This window comes from Erinaceus europaeus, chromosome 4 (genome assembly GCF_950295315.1).
Source record: "Erinaceus europaeus chromosome 4, mEriEur2.1, whole genome shotgun sequence".
NCBI classification, from domain to species: domain Eukaryota; kingdom Metazoa; phylum Chordata; class Mammalia; order Eulipotyphla; family Erinaceidae; genus Erinaceus; species Erinaceus europaeus.
The window spans coordinates 153,959,027-153,977,163 of NC_080165.1; positions in this window are offsets into that span (position 1 = coordinate 153,959,027).

Here is an 18,137-nt window from a genome sequence, read left to right on the forward strand (position 1 = left end):
TGGGTTAAGTGCACATGAAGGAAAGTGCAAGGACCTGCTTAAAGATCCGGGTTTGAACTCCCAGTTCCCCACCAGCAGGGGAGTCGCTTCACAAGCGGTGAAGCAGGTCTGCAGGTGTCTGTCTCTCTCTGTGTCTTCCCCTCCTCTCTCCACTTCTCTCTGTCCTGTCCAACAACGACATCAATAACAACAACAATAATAACTACAACAATAAAGCAAGGGCAACAGAAGGGAATAAATAAATATTTAAAAACATTTTTTCAGAAGAACAAACTCTGATGGAGTTCACCACTGAAACTGAACTGTCTAAAACTGAAAGAAGCTCTTTCAACTGAAATTAAAAAAAAAACAACCACCAAGTCACATTAAAGTACACTAGAAACTGATAAAAGTTAAAAGAAAAAGACAAACAAAAGAGCTAGGTGTATAATAGGGTGTTATATATTTGTATGAAATATTCAGCAATAATCTGAAGGTTAAAAAAAATGTAGTAAGTGACTACAGCTACAATATACTGTTAGCACCCAATGAAATAGAAGACTTTCAGTGTCAGCCAAAGGCAGCAATAGAAGGTTGGAAAGTTTATTGATAATAACAAACAAAATTGTCATCAGTCCCAAACAAATAGTTTTATCTACAAAGTCTTTCAAGTTTAATTATCATGGAAGCACAACACAAAACCCAAGAGAAGGTCCCCAAGAGAGAAAAGAAGAGGAAAATAGAGCAGACTGCCACAGAAATAACCAAGTCACAAATGGAGGAGAAAAAAATAATACAATTTTTAAAAAGAAAGCAGTTAATAAGATGGAATTATAAATCCTTACTTAAATGTTCTTATGCCAATACATAATTACTCTTAAGTATGCAAGTCATTACATAATTACTCTTATGTAAATGAACTGAATTCACCAAGCAAAAGATGGATAGAGAAAAAAACAGGATCAACCAGCTATATACTATCACAGAAGGGCCCACTATACTTAAGGACACATACGATATTCAAAGAGAAGGAACAAAAGTAGAATCCATGCAAGTAGAAGCTGGAGTACACTCATAATCAGATAAGATATACTCAGGAAAAGCCAGTGACGAGAGGGCCAGCAAAATAGCTGACACAGATAGTGAGTACACTGCTTTGCCTGTGCATGACCTGGGTTCCAGTTTGATCACCATCACAGTGAAGGACTCTTAGGTGTATTTTTAAATGCAAGTCTATATTATCTTTATAAAGATCCAACGACATTTTTCAAGGAAATAACTCTAAAGTGTGTGTAGAAACACAAAAGACCCTGCACTGCCAGGAGCCATAATGACACTGCACATCACGCCCCTAAGATGGCGCCGGCCACGTGGTGGCTAAACCAGTAAAGTGGTAAACAACTTTGCAGAAGTTGGACGATCCAACTTCACAGACTGCGTGCTGGACACGTGAACTGTTTTATGATTGGTAGAAGACTGCATGATCTATGAATGCTGCATGCTTGCTTACTGCCCATTGGCTGACTATGTAACAGTGAAAGGTACTTAAGGTGGCCATAAGAAGAAAATAAAGGAAAATTGAGGAAGAAGACTCTGGTGTCCGTGTCGTTGTTGTGTCGTTGTTGTGGGCTGACAGCGACAAGTGGTGCCGAAACCCGGGAATCTCAAAACGGTCCGTGAGTAAACCGAAAGCTAGTCAAACAGACTAGGGAGCTGCGAGAAGTGCAGGATTGTGATCACAGGTTAAGCTGCTTTGAAGCAGGGAGTCGCCATGGGAGGCTTTCAGTCAAGCCAGTGCATGGAGGGAACTATTAAGAAATTACTGAAGAGTAATGGGACCCCCGTTAAGACGGGGACCATTAGGACTTTCATGTCCACGGTAGAAGAGGTCGCTCCATGGTTCCTGGAAGAGGGACTTCTTACCGTCCCGCAATGGGAGCACCTTGGAGAAGTTTTCAGAAAGAAAGAGGACAAGGAGGAGCCCCTGAGGCCAGAACTTTGGGATTGTGGACCCTGATCAAATCCTGTCTAGTAAAGAGGGGAGAATCAGCAGACGCCTGTGTGGATCCCGGAAAGGCTGACCCGTGCTGTGGCACATGAAGATGACTCCCCCGCGTGCCCTGCTGATCATGATGATGGTGATGACGACCTCCAGGGCACAAACGCGAACCCTGTGGAGTCTGGCTGGCGTGCGGCCAGTGACCAATGAGTCCAAAAGCCTGCCAGTGACCCCTGCCAGTGACCAATGAGTCCAAAATCCTGCCAGCCTTCCTGTCCACAAATGCCTCCATGGGACTTCCTACAGTGCCTTTCGACCCGGCCACAGGATACTTCAATACCATGGACTTTCTACTCCAAGGGACTGTCTGCTTTCAAGCCCCCGGGGTCTCGGCAGACTCTGTCGGACCCTGCGTGACGCTTTTGAATCAGACCCTGGGACATTTCTCCAATAGCTCCGGGCGCCCCTGGGCAGTCACAATGACTTCTGCCACTGTCCCACGGGTCTGCCCTCGTCGGGTGTGCAACTCCACCTTGCAGGTTCCCGACCTTTAGCAACAGCTGTTTTGGAGAATATAACTACTCCTTTGGCAACCCCACGCAGGGTGCCCCAGTCAACCCTTGGCAAGTGTGGCTGTTCTGCACCTCGGGCGGGGGTTGCTCGGACATTTCCCCTTTCTCCTTTGTGCGGGGGGCTACGTGGAAAAACTGCACCTATTCTTATACTCCTGGAGAGACGTTTGAAACTACTGTTTCTCCTTCTGAATTCAATGCTACATTGAACTCCCCCCCCTGCACCTGTATGTGTACAGCCCCCGTTCGTGTTCATTGTTCATGCTTCGGTTAATACCACTCGGCTGCCTTGTAAGTCAGGGAGATGTAACCTGACACAATGTTGGAACGGTATGGGCACAGCTGTAGTGGCCAGGGTACCCACTTATCTCCCTGTACCCACTAAGATAGAGGAAGGAGAGTTAGAGATTTTGCTCCATCCCAGGCGAGATTTTGGCATCACAGCGGCAATTGTTGCTGCCATTGCCGTATCTGCCACCGCCGCTGCGGTGGCGGCAGGCATTTCCCTAGCTACCAGCATACCTACTGCAGAAGCTCTACATAATCTCACCGCATCCACGGCCGAGGCCTTACAAACCAATCTAGCTGTTGTTCAACACCTCAGAGCAGGTATCATGATTGTGAACCAAAGGGTAGACCTTCTCCAAGAGTCAGTTGAGCAAATAGAGGGTATGCTGGCTGCTCATTGCGTGCGGAGCATGCCTGGAGTGTGTGTCACCAGTACGGCATGGGTCAGTAACAGTCTGGCAGCTAATCACTCCAGGCGATTATCCCTGATGCTTAATGGCACCTGGTCCGCTGAGTTTGACACGCTGACCAAGACCATGAGACACCAAATTTTCTCCAGTAAAGTGGTAAACAACTTTGCGGAAGTTGGACGATCCAACTTCACAGACTGCGTGCTGTACACGTGAACTGTTTTATGATTGGTAGAAGGCTGCATGATCTATGAATGCTGCATGCTTGCTTAATGCTCATTGGCTGACTATGTAACAGTGAAAGGTACTTAAGGTGTCCATAAGAAGGAAATAAAGGGAATTGAGGAAGAAGACTCTGGTGTCCGTGTCGTTGTTGCGGGCCGACAACGACACTGCACAGCCAAGGAATTGTGAGGAAGATGAGGAGGAGGAGGAGGAGGAGGAGGAGGAGGAGGAGGAGGAGGAAGGAAAGGAGGAGGCACTGTGTTCCCTACCTGTAAGCTGTCCACCTGGTGAAGATGATAGCTCAGAGGGCAAAGTGGCATTTCACCAGACTCAAGGCCCTGCTGTAGGGGAGAAGCTTCAGGGCTGGTGGAGCAGGGCTCTCATTTCTCTCTCCTCTCTCTCTTCTTCTTTTCATCTTCATCAAATAAATAAGGCGAGGGGGGAGGGGACTCAAGAGCAGTGGAATTGTTGTACAGACAGCAACTGCTAGCAATAAACCTGTTGTGACCCCCACAGGAGTTTGGGACTATTAGCATATGAGTGCCGACATTCGCTGGAGGAGGAGATATAGAGGGGAACGCATAAAAGCAGGAGGGGAGAGCATCTCGTGCTCTTGCCCCATCACTTTGGCTGCAGCACGTGCCTGTTGGTTTAGGATATCGGACCTATTCTCACACATGGTGGTCTTAGGTGACTTGATTGCAGACTTGGACTTTGCCTATTCTCTTAACTAGAATCACTTCCTCATAATTATTGTACTTTCTAAATAAGTCCCTTATTGGTTTAATCTTATATGGGTCAACGAGGTTTTGCCATATAAACCTGATGCAAATAAATAAATACATACATGCATTATGCATCTCTGATTTTTAAAATCTTATAAAACCAACCTACTTATGGACAGTTTAAAATGGTATCTGTACAATCCTTGTTCTAATAAATATATAGACAAGTATATGAAATAAAAAAATCTAAATATCCTTAAAATCATGGTTTACATTTTACTTATCTTACTCACTTAACATTCCAAGAAATAACTTAGTACATTTTTACTAATGATCAGCAGTCAGTTAAAATGTCAAATGCTTTTGTTATCCTGGCTTGCTTGTAATTTAAGAAGCACTTACCTGCATTGGCTAAAATTAATAAATCAAAATAACCATTATAAATTAATTGACTAGCATTACTTGTATTAGTAAAACATGCAATTTTACCTAGTGAGCTTTAAAAAAAATCTAACTGTGAGACAAATTAATTTTCTTAAAGTTTGATATTCTTAAACTCAAATAATAATAAAAAGAAAATGCTTTCATCTCAAAAAAAGAATAGTAAAATCAACCCAGGCAAATAAATAGAAACACATTAATCAAGATCAAAGTTGTACTAGCACATTAAATTATTAGTGTTAAAAGATAAAATTGGTAAATTAATTCTACCAAAGAGCTGAATTTTTTTGGAGATGGGCTACAGAAATCTACTTTAATTAAACTAGAGAAGATGATATTAGTTGCTTGCTTTGAATATTAGCAAGCAAAAGCAGACACTAATGAATCTACTTACTTTAGATTAAAGTCTCAAGAGTGCTTAGTTATATGCAGTCCAGGTCCCAGTTTATCAACAATTCACTCCTCATTTACTTATGATCATTTCTTTCAATGTTATATAATTCTAGTAATGAAGCATTAACTTTTCCTGAGCAAAATTAAATGTTGGCATCATTTACAATACAGGATTTCTGCCACTTCAATTATTCAAAATATTCTTTGACTTAAACACACAGAAATCTCCCACAAAAAAAAAAAAAATCTAAACAATAGCTTTAGGACTTCATCCCATTATTTTACAAACAAAGACTTGCCTGGCAGTGACATTTGAATGTTATCTCTTTTTTAAAAATAGATTTATTGGGCCAGGTGGTGGCACACCTGGTTAAGTGTACACTTACAGAGCACAAGGAGCCATGTTCAAGCCTCTGGTCCCCACCTGCAGGGAGAAAGCTTCAGGAGTGTTGAAGCAAGGGTTGCAGATGTATCTCTCTCTCTTTTCCCTTATTTCTCTCTATGTCTATCCAATAATAAGTAAATAGAGATTTTAAAATATTTTTAATAAAAATAGATTTATTTCAGGGTGAGGGTAGATAGCATGTGATTATGCAAAATATGTTCATGCCTGAGGTTCCAAAGTCCCAGGTTCAATCCCCAGCACCATCATAAACCCAGAATGCAGTGAGGCTTAGGTAAAATAAATAAATAGATAGATGTATGTCATGAGAGTGAGGAGTGGAGACCTGAGAGTTCTTGTTTTGGTCTTGTCTTGGGTCCCTCATCCTCCGGCATGCAAAGCCCTGTCATCTATCCTCTGAACCTCTTTCCTCACTGCCCACACTGCTCTTTGAATAGACATTTCTCCCTCTGCACATGGAATTGTCTTTTTAGTAGCTATATGAACTTCTGTCAAAGTGTTGTTCTCAGTTTTGGTTCATTTGTTATTGATATGCTTTTGAAATGAATTGGTAGGTAATATTTGTATTAAAATTTTAAATAATTCTGTCCATTTTAAGAGTTACAGATAGATTCACTCAATTTGTGTACTATTTTGGGGGGTGTCTTTTGATGACCAAAACTTTAGTAGTTTAAGGATTGTTAGTTGAGTATACAATGTTGTACATTATGATTCATCTTTTTTGCTTCTACATTTCAAAGTACTTTTTCAATTTATAATCATGAGAGCTTTTATTTTAATGTTATTTTTCTCTAAAACTTTATAAGTATACATGTGAAATGTTTAGGCAGAGAAAAGTGCAGGTAATGTAATTAATACCAAGACAACCAACTATATGGCTGCAAACCTTTACCTTCTTATTAATCAAATGGTAGAATTTTCCACTTAAGCAGGTCTTTTGTATTCTGTATAAATACTATGTAATTTTCTTCACAAAAGTTTGGGGTATCTTTAAATATAGAAATGCTTACATTTATTGCAAAAATAAAAAATATTGTTCTCTAAATTGAAGTTTCTATATAAAAGGATGGTGCATAAAAGGAGATGTAATCTCTCCCATATCTGGTAGGGTTTAAAAGTTTCTAACTGGCAAAAAAGAATCCAAACTACTCAAAGGCTACCTTAGTGTGAGAAAACAATGCTAAATGGAGACACAGGCCTGAATCTGGTTGAACATCACTAGTCACATTTTCAAGTCCTCATCTCGGTTCAAGGAACAATAGACACAGGGAGTGGCTTTCCTATTTGATAGCTCCCACCATTAAACTCTCTTAGGATAAGAATGATGAAAATATATGAACCAGGGACACCACCTGGACCCACAACAAGACAGGACTAGAACAACTTCAGGAAGCCACCAAATCACTGGTGAGTGCAAATATGTATGGCTCCTGGACAGAGAGGAGCCTAGGGAGAGATTAAATGGCTGGTAACTGTCGGACAGTTTACCAGTTGAGACACCACCTCCAGTCTGTTTCACCAACAAGGGGACAACTGAAGGGAGGAGAGGACTCCCTTGAGACTCACCAAATGCAACTGTGAGTCCCCATTGCTACTGCCCTCAGAAGCTGGAGTAGCAGCAGGGAGGCCCTGTGCTGACACCAGGAGACAGAGAACTAACCAGGAAGCTCAGGAGAAGAGCAATACCTTGGTGGCCTAACAGTGGAATTGTGAGAGTCTCTTTGCATAACCACTGGATTATCTTTGTCCCACCCTGCTTTATCTCTTGGCCAGGAGTCAGTGATTAAGCTAAGAAGCCTACTAATAGTTTCAAAGCCCCCAGGCTCCCATAGCCTACAGGGAAGAAAAAGAACAAAAGAGGCTTCTAAGCCACTGAGCTCCAACTCAGGGATTAAAATACTATTGAAACAACTGTCAAGTTCCACAGCTGTGAACCCTTTAATTACCTTACTTAGACACAGGTCAATCCAGGCAAGAGTGATAAGTAATTTGAAAAATACTGAGAGAGGGACCTCATAACATAATATGTAAAATGGTTAAACCAGTAAGAAAGAATATTGGAGAAATGAACCAGGACAAGAGTCCAGGTAAAAGCCCCCAAAAGTTGAAGCACAAAATAATGAAGTCAACATCCAAATGCTAGTTAAGGAAATAATCACAGGGGTGAGTAAAGAGTTCAAAAGATTTTTCATCAGCAATGCAGAAATAACAAATGAGACTCTGAAAAGAAAACACTAATTATCTCAAGGTTATTAGAGAGTTGAAAGCTGAAATAGCTGAGCTAAGAATAGAACTAGCTGAACTAGCTAAAACAGTATCAGAACAGGGTAACAAAATAGATGAACTCCAGAAAACAGTAGAGGGGAGAGAGAATAGAATAAATGAGGCTGCAGACAGAATTAAAAAGTTCAAGGATGAATTAGAGACAACTAAAAAATAAAATATCTGAAAAAGAGACTAAGAGATACTGAAAACAACAACAGAGACCTATAGGATGACTTCAAAAGAAATAATATACGCATTATTGGCTTACCAGAGAAAGAAAGAGAGGGAGGGGAAGAAAGCATTCCTCAGGACATAATATCTGAGAACTTCATAGTCTAGACAACATCAGAAACATAAAGGTTCAAGAAGCCCAGAGGGTCCCAACAGAATTAACCCAGATTTAAAGACACCAAGACACATCATATTTAGAATGGAAAGGAATAAGGATAAAGAAAGGATCCTGAAGGCTGCAAGAGAAAAAAAAGAGTCACCTACAGAGGAAAACCCATAAGATTAGCAGCAGACTTCTCCACACAAACACTACAGGCCAGAAGAGAATGGCAAGATATCTATAGAGTGCTCAATGAGAAAAGCTTTCCATCAAGACTACTATATCCTGGTAGACTGTCATTCAGACTAGATGGAGACATAAAAATCTTCTCAGACAAGCAATAGTTGAAAAAAATCAACTATCACCAAGCCTGCCCTGAAAGTTCTCAAAGGTCTCCTATAAACAGTCAGACCAACATAATTATGCCATATGTCAGAACACTATAAAAATCTATAAGAATGGCATTAAAATATCTTCAATCTTTGATATCAATAAATTTCAATGCCCTGAATTCACCTATTAAAAGACACAGAGTAGAAAGATGGATCAGAAAACACAACCCAACAATATGCTCTCTAGAGGAAATACACCTAACTCAACAAGACAAACACAGACTCAAAGTGAAAGGATGGAAAACTATCATACAAGCCAATGACCCACAGAAAAGGGCAGGAACAGCTAGTCTTATATCTGACATGATAGACCTTAAAAGAAGTAAAATTTAAAAAGATAGGAATGGATACTACTTAATGCTCAGAGGATCAGTCAATCAAGAGGACTTAACAACTATTAACATCTATGGACCCAATAAGAAGCCATCTAAATACATCAAACATCTACTAAAAGAGCTACAGCAATATGTTAACAGCAACATAGTCATAGTAGGGGACTTCAACATGCCACGTTCTAAAATTGACAGATCATCCAGACAGAAAATCAATAAAGACGTAAGGGAGCTAAATGAGGAGATAGATAAACTAGAACTATTGGACATTTTCAGAGTCATTCATCCCAAGAAACTGGAATACACATTTTACTCAAGTCCACATGTGTCATTCTCAAGGACAGACCATATGTTAGGCCACAAAGACAGCATCAGCAAATTCAAAAGCATTGAAATCATCCCAAGAATCTTCTCAGACCACAGTGGAATTAAACTAACACTTAACAATCAACAAAAGATTAGTAATAGTCCCTGAATGTGGAAACTGAACAGGGGAAACTCAATAGTACACTACTTAACAACTACTGGATGAAAGAGAAAATAAAGGAAGAAATCAAAAGGTTTTGAGAGTTCAATGAAAATGAAGACACAAGCTATTAAAATATTTGGGACACAGCTGAGGCAGTACACAGAGGGAAGTTCATAGCCATACAAGAACACATTAGGAAACAAGTAAAAGCACAAATAAACAACCTGATTGCACATCTTAAAGTCCTAGAAGAAGAAGAGCAGTAAAGGAACCCTAAACCAACCAGAAGGACAGAAATAATTAAAGTTAGGGCAGAAGTAAATAACATTAAAACTAGAAAAACATACAAAAGATCAAAATAAAAAGACTGAAAGTAAATGTTGATTCTTCAAAAGAGTGAACAAAATCAACTAACCTTTAGCCAGACTCACAGAACAAAAATGGAGAAGACCCAAATAAATCGGATCATAAATGAAAGAGGAGCTATCACAACAGATACTGCAGAAATTCAGCATATCTTGCAAGACTTCTATGAACAACTATATTTCACCAACCTAGAGAACCTGGAAGAAATGGATCATTTCCTAGATACCTACAAACTTCCAATAGTAAGTAAAGAGGAACTAGATAACAGGAACAGGCCTATCACAGCTAATGAAATTGAAACAGTAATCAAAAACCTTCCCAAAAGTAAAAGTCCTGGACCAGATAGTTTTACAAATGAATTCTAGAGAACCTTCAAAGAAGAACTAATATCTCTACTTTTAAAAGTCTTCCAGAAGATTGAAGACACAGGAATACTCCCTTCCAGCTTATATGAATCTAACATCACTCTGATACCAAAAGCAGAAGTGGACACAACCAAAAAAGAAAACTACAGACCAAAATCTCTGATGAACATAGATGCTAAAATATTGAGCAAAATTCTAGCCAACCTGATACAGCAGATGACATGATAGTCTACATAGATAAACCTAAGGAATACAGCAAGAAGCTTTTGGAAATCATCAGGCAATACAGTAAGGTGTCAGGCTACAAAATTAACATTCAAAAGTCAGTGGCATTCCTCTATGCAAAAACTAATTTAGAAGAAGTTGAAATCCAGAAGTCAATTCCTTTTACTATAGCAAGAAAAATAATAAATTATCTAGGATTAAACCTATCCAAAGAAGAGAAAGACTTGTATACTGAAAATTATGAGTCACTACTCAAGGAAACTGAAAAAGACACAAAGAAGTGGAAAGATATTCCATCTTCATGGGTTGGAAGAATTAACATAATCAAAATGAATATACTACCCGAAACCATCTACAAATTTAATGCTATCTCCATCAAGATCCCAACCACATTTTTAAGGAGAATACAACAAATGCTACAATTTTTTTTCTGGAACCAGAAAAGACCTAGAATTCCCAAAACACTCTTGAGAAGAAGGAACAGAATTGGAGGCATCACACTCTCAGATCTCAAATTGTGTTATAGGGCCATTGTCATCAAAACTGCTTGGCACTGAAACATGAATAGACACACTGACAAGTGGGATAGAATTGAGAGCCCAGAAGTAATCTCCCACACTCATGGACATCTAATCTTTGACAAAGGTGCCCAGAATATTAAATGAGGAAATCAGAGTCTCTTCAGCAAATGGTGTTGGTAAAAATGGGTAGAAACATGCAGAAGAATGAAACTGAACCACTATATTTCACCAAATACAAAAGTAAATTCCAAGTGGATCAAAGACATGGTTGTTAGACCACAAACTATCAGATACTTAGAGGAAAATATTGGCAGAACTCTTTTCTGCATAAATTTTAAATACATCTTCAGGGAAAGTAATCCAGTTACAAAGAAGACTAAGGCAAGCATAAACCTATGGGACTATATCAAATTAAAAAGCTTCTGCACAGCAAAAGACATCACTACCCAAACCAAGAGACCCTTCACAAAATGGGAGAAGATCTTTACATGCCATACATCAGACAGGAGGCTAATAGCCAAAATATATAAATAGCTTGCCAAACCCAACAAGAAAACAACCCCAAAATGGGGGGAAGACATGGACAGAATATTCACCACAGAAGTGATCCAAAAGACCTAGAAACACATGAAAAAATGCTCTAAGTCTTTGATTGTCAGAGAAATGCAAATAAAGACAACAGTGATATATCACTTCACTCCTGTGAGAATGTCCTACATCAGAAAAGGTAATGGAAACACATGCTGGAGAGGCTGTGGTGTCAAAGGAACCCTCCTGCACTGCTGGTGGGAATGTAAATTCATCCAACCTCTGTGGAGAACAGTCTGGAGAACTCTCAGAAGGCTAGAAATGGACCTACCCTATGACCCTGGAATTCCTTTCCTGGGGAGAGATCCTAAGGAACACAACACACCCATCTAAAAAGATCTGTGTGCACATATGTTCTTAGCAGCACAATTTGTAATAGCCAAAACCTGGGAGCAACTCAGGTATCCAACAACAGATGAGTGGCTGAGCAAGTTGTGGTCTATATACACAATGTGGTCTATATACACAATATACTACTCAGTTATAAAAAATGGTGACTTCACTGTTTTCAGCCAATCTTGGATGGACCTTGAAAAATTCATGTTAAGTTGAATAAGTCAGAAACAGAAGGATAGATATGGGATGATCTCATTCTCAGGCAGAAGTTGAAAAACAAGATCAGAAGAGAAAACAAGAAAACACAAATAGAATCTGAATTTTAGTTGGTGTATTGCACCAAAATAAATTACTCTGGCTTGGGTGGTGGGGGGGAGAATACAGGTCCAAAAAGGATGACAGAGGACCTAGTTTGGGTGGTATTGTTATATGGAAAACTGAGAAATGTTATGCATATACAAACTATTGTATTTACTGTCAAATGTAAAACATTAATTTCCCAATAAAGAAATTTAAAAAGAGGATGGCAAGTCTTGTCTGTTGGTTTCACTGCCAGAAAACTATTTTGAGTTTCTGCTTGTATGTTTCCTTTATTTTTTATAGAGACAATCTGTAAATAAAGAAAATTATCTCCTCCCATTTCACTTCTCAAGCAACTTTACATTTTTCATATGTGTCATGAAGACATCCAGTAGAATGTTTAATGGCTGTTATTCTGTCTTTATCTCATTCCTGGCATTACCATAATATTTCTCAAGTTTTATCATGAGCTGTGCTGGTTGCTCTGCAGGATAGTAGATCTTCTATTCAGAGCATTTAATGTTTTATTTCTAGTTGCTATATTTGCTTAATCATGAATGGCTTTAATTTTATCAAATGTCTTTTGACATTTTTGAAATAAGCATTTACTACCATATTACATTTTGCCAGGAAATTAGTGTACTCTATTTTTTTTTCTTTTTTTTTTTTATTTAAATTTTTAATTTAAGAAAGGATTAGTGAACAAAAGCATAAGGTAGGAGGGGTACAACTCCACACAATTCCCACCACCCAATCCCCATAACCCACCCTCTCCCATGATAGCCTTCCCATTCTCTAGCCCTCTGGGAGCATGGACCCAGGGTCGTTGAGGGTTGCAGAAGGTAGAGGGTCTGGCTTCTGTAATTGCTTCCCCGCTGAACATGGGCGTTGACTGGTCGGTCCATACTCCCAGTCTGCCTCTCTCTTTCCCTAGTAAGGTGTGTCTCTGGGGAAGCTGAGCTCCAGGACACATTGGTGGGGTCTTCAATCCAGGGAAGCCTAGCCAGCATCCTGGTGGCATCTGGAACCTGGTGATTGAAAAGAGAGTTAACATACAAAGTCAAACAATTTGTTGAGCAAACATGGATCCCAAGATTGGAATAGTGGAGAGGAAGTGTTGGGGAGGTACTCACTGCAAACTCTAGTGTAATCCTGCTTTCAGGTATATATTTTGCAGTAGTTTATGGATACGTGTGCGCATACGCTCTCTCTCACAGAAACTGGTGTATGTCTAGGTTATGGGACTTTGTTAGAAAGTGAACTACCTGAGATGAAATTAGAGTGTACTATAAAAGGAAAGGTCTCACCCGAGTAATGAAGCTGAAGGGTTGTCATTCCACACGTGAAGTCTCTGGATACACTCTGAGGTGAAGCATGTTGAGATGGCAATCGTTGCTTTGGTTAGGTTGTGATCGGCGGATGCAATATTATTTGGTATGGATTGGGAGAAGCATACGGGAAAGTGAGCCCTATCCATGGGTGCCAGGACTGGGGGAAGTAGGGGCTCTATAGTGAAGATGTGAGGTTCCTGCTGTCTTAGGGTTCAAAAAGACAATCAATAGTTAATATTATCATCACATTATTTGTTAATTGGGTTAACTTTGAAAAGTCCCTTTGTTATGGTTTGCTGTACAGTACCCAGTATCTTGTATATAGCTGTGCTATTGGAAGCCTCCAATCTACTTGGTCTAGGCTTTTGAGAGAGTCCGCATATCAAATACGTAGCCTATCTATTAAAAAGATTCAGTTTGTCTCCTGAGAACCTTTGAGACATACAATTGATTTCCCCCTCTCATATTAATTAACTACTGATTTATATGTCTACATTTTGCTAGGAGTGTACATAAACACCATTCCCATCACCAAAGGACCGTGACCCATCCCTCCCGCCCATTCCCACCCCCCACTGGCCCAGAAAGCTACATGTCTACCCCTCACCACTGGGTTTTTTCTTTGGTGCCCTACTTACAATTTGATCAGGTCCTGCTTTTAGTTTCCCTTTCAGATCTTCTAAGTCAGCTTCTGTTGATGAGTGGGATCATCCCATACTCATCTTTAACTTTCTGACTCAGTTCACTTAACATAATTCCTTCTAGCTCTGTCCAAGATGGGTCAGAGAAGGTGGGTTCATTGTTCTTGATAGCTGCATAGTATTCCATTGTGTATATATACCACAGCTTTCTCAGCCATTCATCTGTTGTTGGGCACCTGGGTTGCTTCCAGGTTTTAGCTATTATGAATTGTGCTGCTATGAACATAGGAGTACACACCTCTTTTTGGTTGGGTGTTATGGAGTCCTTGGGGTATAACCCCAGGAGAGGAATTATTGGGTCATATGGAAGGTCCATGTCTAGCCTTCTGAGGGTTTTCCAGACTGCTCTCCACAGAGGCTGTACCAATTTACATTCCCACCAGCAATGTAAAAGGGTTCCTCTGTCCCCACATCCTCTCCAGCATTTGTTGCTGCTGTCCTTTTTGATGTATGCCATTCTTACAGGAGTGAGGTGGTATCTTAGTGTTGTCTTAATTTGCATTTCTCTGACAATCAGTGACCTAGAGCAGTTTTTCATATGTTTGTTAGCCTTTTGGATCTCCTCTGTGGTGAGTGTTTTGTTCATTTCCTCTGCCCATTTTTGGATGGGGTCATTTGCTTTTTTGCGGCTAAGTTTGCTGAGCTCTTTATATATTTTGGTGATTAGTTTCTTGTCTGATGTCTGGCATGTGAAGATCTTCTCCCATTCTGTGAGGGGTCTCTCTGTTTGTTTAATTGTTTCTTTGGATGTGCAGAAGCTTTTCAATTTGATGTAGTCCCATTGGTTTGTTTCTACTTTGGTCTTCCTTGCAATTGGGTTTGATTCATCAAAGATATCCTTGAGGTGTAGATGGGAAAGTGTTTTACCAATGTTTTCCTCTAAGTATTTGATTGTTTCTGGTCTGACATCTAGGTCTTTGATCCATTTGGAGTTGATTTTTGTTTCTGGTGAGATAAAGTGGTTCAATTTCATTCTTCTGCATGTTTCAACCCAGTTTTCCCAGCACCATTTATTGAAGAGAGCCTCCTTCTTCCATTTAATCCTTTGGGCCCCCTTATCAAAGATTAGATGCCCATAGGTGTTGGGATTTACTTCTGGGCTTTCAATTCTGTTCCACTGGTCTGTGTGCCTATTTTTGTTCCAGTACCATGCTGTTTTGATGATTATGGCTTTATAATATAGTTTAAGGTCTGGGAGTGTGATGCCTCCATTTCTGTTTCTTTTCCTCAAGATGGTTTTGGCAATTCTAGGTGTTTTCAGGTTCCAGATAAATGATTGTAGTGTTTGTTCTATTCTCTTAAAGAAGCTTGGTGGAACTTTGATGGGTATTGCATTAAATTTGTATATGGCTCTGGGGAGAATGTTCATTTTGATGATATTTATTCTTCCAATCCATGAGCATGGGATATCTTTCCATTTCTTGGTATCAGTTTCTATCTCCTTGAGTAGCGACTCATAGTTTTCAGCATACAAGTCTTTCACTTCTTTGGTCAACTTTATTCCTAGGTATTTGATTGATTTTGCTGAAACAGTGAATGGGAGTGATTTCTGGATGTCTTCTTCTTCAGATTTAGTGTTTGCATAAAGAAATGCCACTGATTTTTGTACATTGATTTTGTAGCCTGATACCTTGCTATATTGCCTAACAACTTCCAGTAATTTTCTACTGGATTCTTTAGGGCTTTCTATGTATACTATCATATCATCTGCAAATAGTGAGAGCTTGACTTCTTCCCTTCCAATCTGTATCCCTTTGATTTCTTTCTCTTGCCTGATTGCTATGGCAAGAACTTCCAATACTATGTTGAAGAGTAACGGTGACAGTGGGCAGCCCTGTCTAGTCCCTGATCTGAGGGGGAATGCTTTCAGCTTCTCTCCATTGAGTATGATGTTGGCTGTAGGTTTGCTATATATAGACTCCACTATCTTGAGGAATTTCCCATCTATTCCCATTTTTTCTAGAGTTTTGAGCATGAATGGGTGTTGGATTTTGTCAAAGGCTTTCTCTGCATCTATTGAGATAATCATGTGGTTTTTGGCTTTGCTTTTATTGATGTGATGAATGACATTGATTGATTTACGGATGTTGAACCAGCCTTGCATTCCTGGGATGAATCCCACTTTGTCATGATGAACAATCTTTTTGATGTGTTGCTGTATCCGGTTGGCCAAGATCTTGTTTAATATTTTGGCATCTATGTTCATCAGAGATATTGGTCTGTAGTTTTCCTTTTTTGTTCTGTCCCTATCAGCTTTTGGTATCAGGGTGATGTTGGCTTCATAAAAGGTGGAAGGGAGTATTCCTGTTTCTTCAATCTTATGGAATAGCTTAAGAAGTATGGGTATTAACTGTTTCCTGAAAGTTTTGTAGAATTCGTTTGTGAAGCCATCTGGTCCAGGACTTTTGTTGTTGGGGAGATTCTTAATAACGGTTTCAATTTCTTTGTCTGTGATTGGTGCATTTAGATTTTGTAGTTCTTCTTGGTTCAGTTTTGGAAGTGCATAGGTTTCTAGGAATTGTTCCATTTCTTCCAGATTCTCTAGCTTGGTGGCATATAGTTCTTTATAGAAGTTTCGCAGAATTCTCTGGATTTCTGTGGTGTCAGTTGTGATATCTCCTGTATCGTTGACAATTCTATTAATTTGAGTCTTCTCTCTTTTTTGTTTGGTGAGTCTGGCTAGGGGTTTGTCAATTTTGTTTAATCTTTCAAAGAACCAACATTTGGCTTCATTGATCTTTTGTATGGTTCTTTTATTTTCGATGTTGTTTATTTCTGCTCTAACTTTAGTGATTTCTGTCCTTCTGGTTGCTTTAGGGTTCCTTTGTTCCTCTTCCTCTAAGTCCTTGAGGTGTGTAGTAAGTTCGTTCATTTGGGCTTCTTCTTGGTGTTTAATATGTGATTGTATAGCTATAAGTTTCCCTCTCAGTACTGCTTTAGCTGTGTCCCAAATATTTTGATAGGTTGTGTCTTCATTTTCATTAGTTTCCAGGAACATTTGAATTTCCTGTTTGAGTGAGTGTCTGACCCAGTGGTTCTTAAGGAGCATGTTGTTTAGTTTCCAAATTCTATGTCTTTTAATAATTTTCTGTTTGTTGTTAAAAGTTAGTTTTACTCCACTGTGGTCTGAGAAGATACTTGGGATGATTTCAATGCTCTTGAATTTATTGATGCTGTCTTTGTGACCTAACATGTGGTCTATCCTTGAGTATGTGTTGTGTGGATTTGAAAAGAAGGTGTATTCCAGTTTTTTGGGGTGGAGGAGTCTGAAAATGTCCAAGAGGTCTAGTCTGTCAATCTCTTCATTCAATTCTCTTATATCTTTATTGGTTCTCTTCTTTGTTGATCTGTCTAAGTGTGAGAGTGGGGTATTGAAGTCTCCCACTATTATTGTATTACTATTGATGTATTTTTGAAATTCTTTCAATAGGTGTTTAATGTATTTAGATGGTCCCTCGTTGGGTGCATAGATGTTAATAATTGTTAAGTCTTCTTGGCTGATTGATCCTCTTATCATTATGTAATGTCCTTGCCTATCTTTTATTACTTTATTTAATTTAAAATCTATCGTGTCTGAGATGAGAATGGCTGTTCCTGCCCTTTTTTGTGGACCGTTAGCCTGTATGATAGTTTTCCATCCTTTCACTTTAAGTCTGTGTTTATCTTGTTGTGACAGATGGGATTCTTGCAAGCAGCATATGGTTGGGTTATGTTTTCTGATCCATCCCCCCACCCTGTGCCTTTTGATGGGTGAGTTTAAGCCATTGACATTTATTGATATTATGGATTTAATGTATTGTAGTGCCATTGTTCTAAAAAACAATTTGTTTGCTCTGATATATTACAAGTATTATAGTGACGTTCTTGTTTATAAGAGGTCTTTTAATACCTCTTTCAGGGCCGGCTTGGTGATAGTTGCCTCCTTTAACTGTTGTTTGTCTAAGAAGGTTTTGATCCCTCCATCTAGCTTGAATGAAAGTCTAGCAGGATATATAATCCTTGGTTGAAACCCTTTTTCATTCAGGGCTCGATAGATATCTTGCCACTCCCTTCTGGCTTTTAGAGTTTGAGTTGAAAAATCTGCAGAAAGTCTTATGGGTTTTCCCCTGTATGTGACTTTTTGTTTCTCTCTTGCAGCCTTTAGGATCCTTTCTTTATCCTTACTTCTTCTCATTGTGAC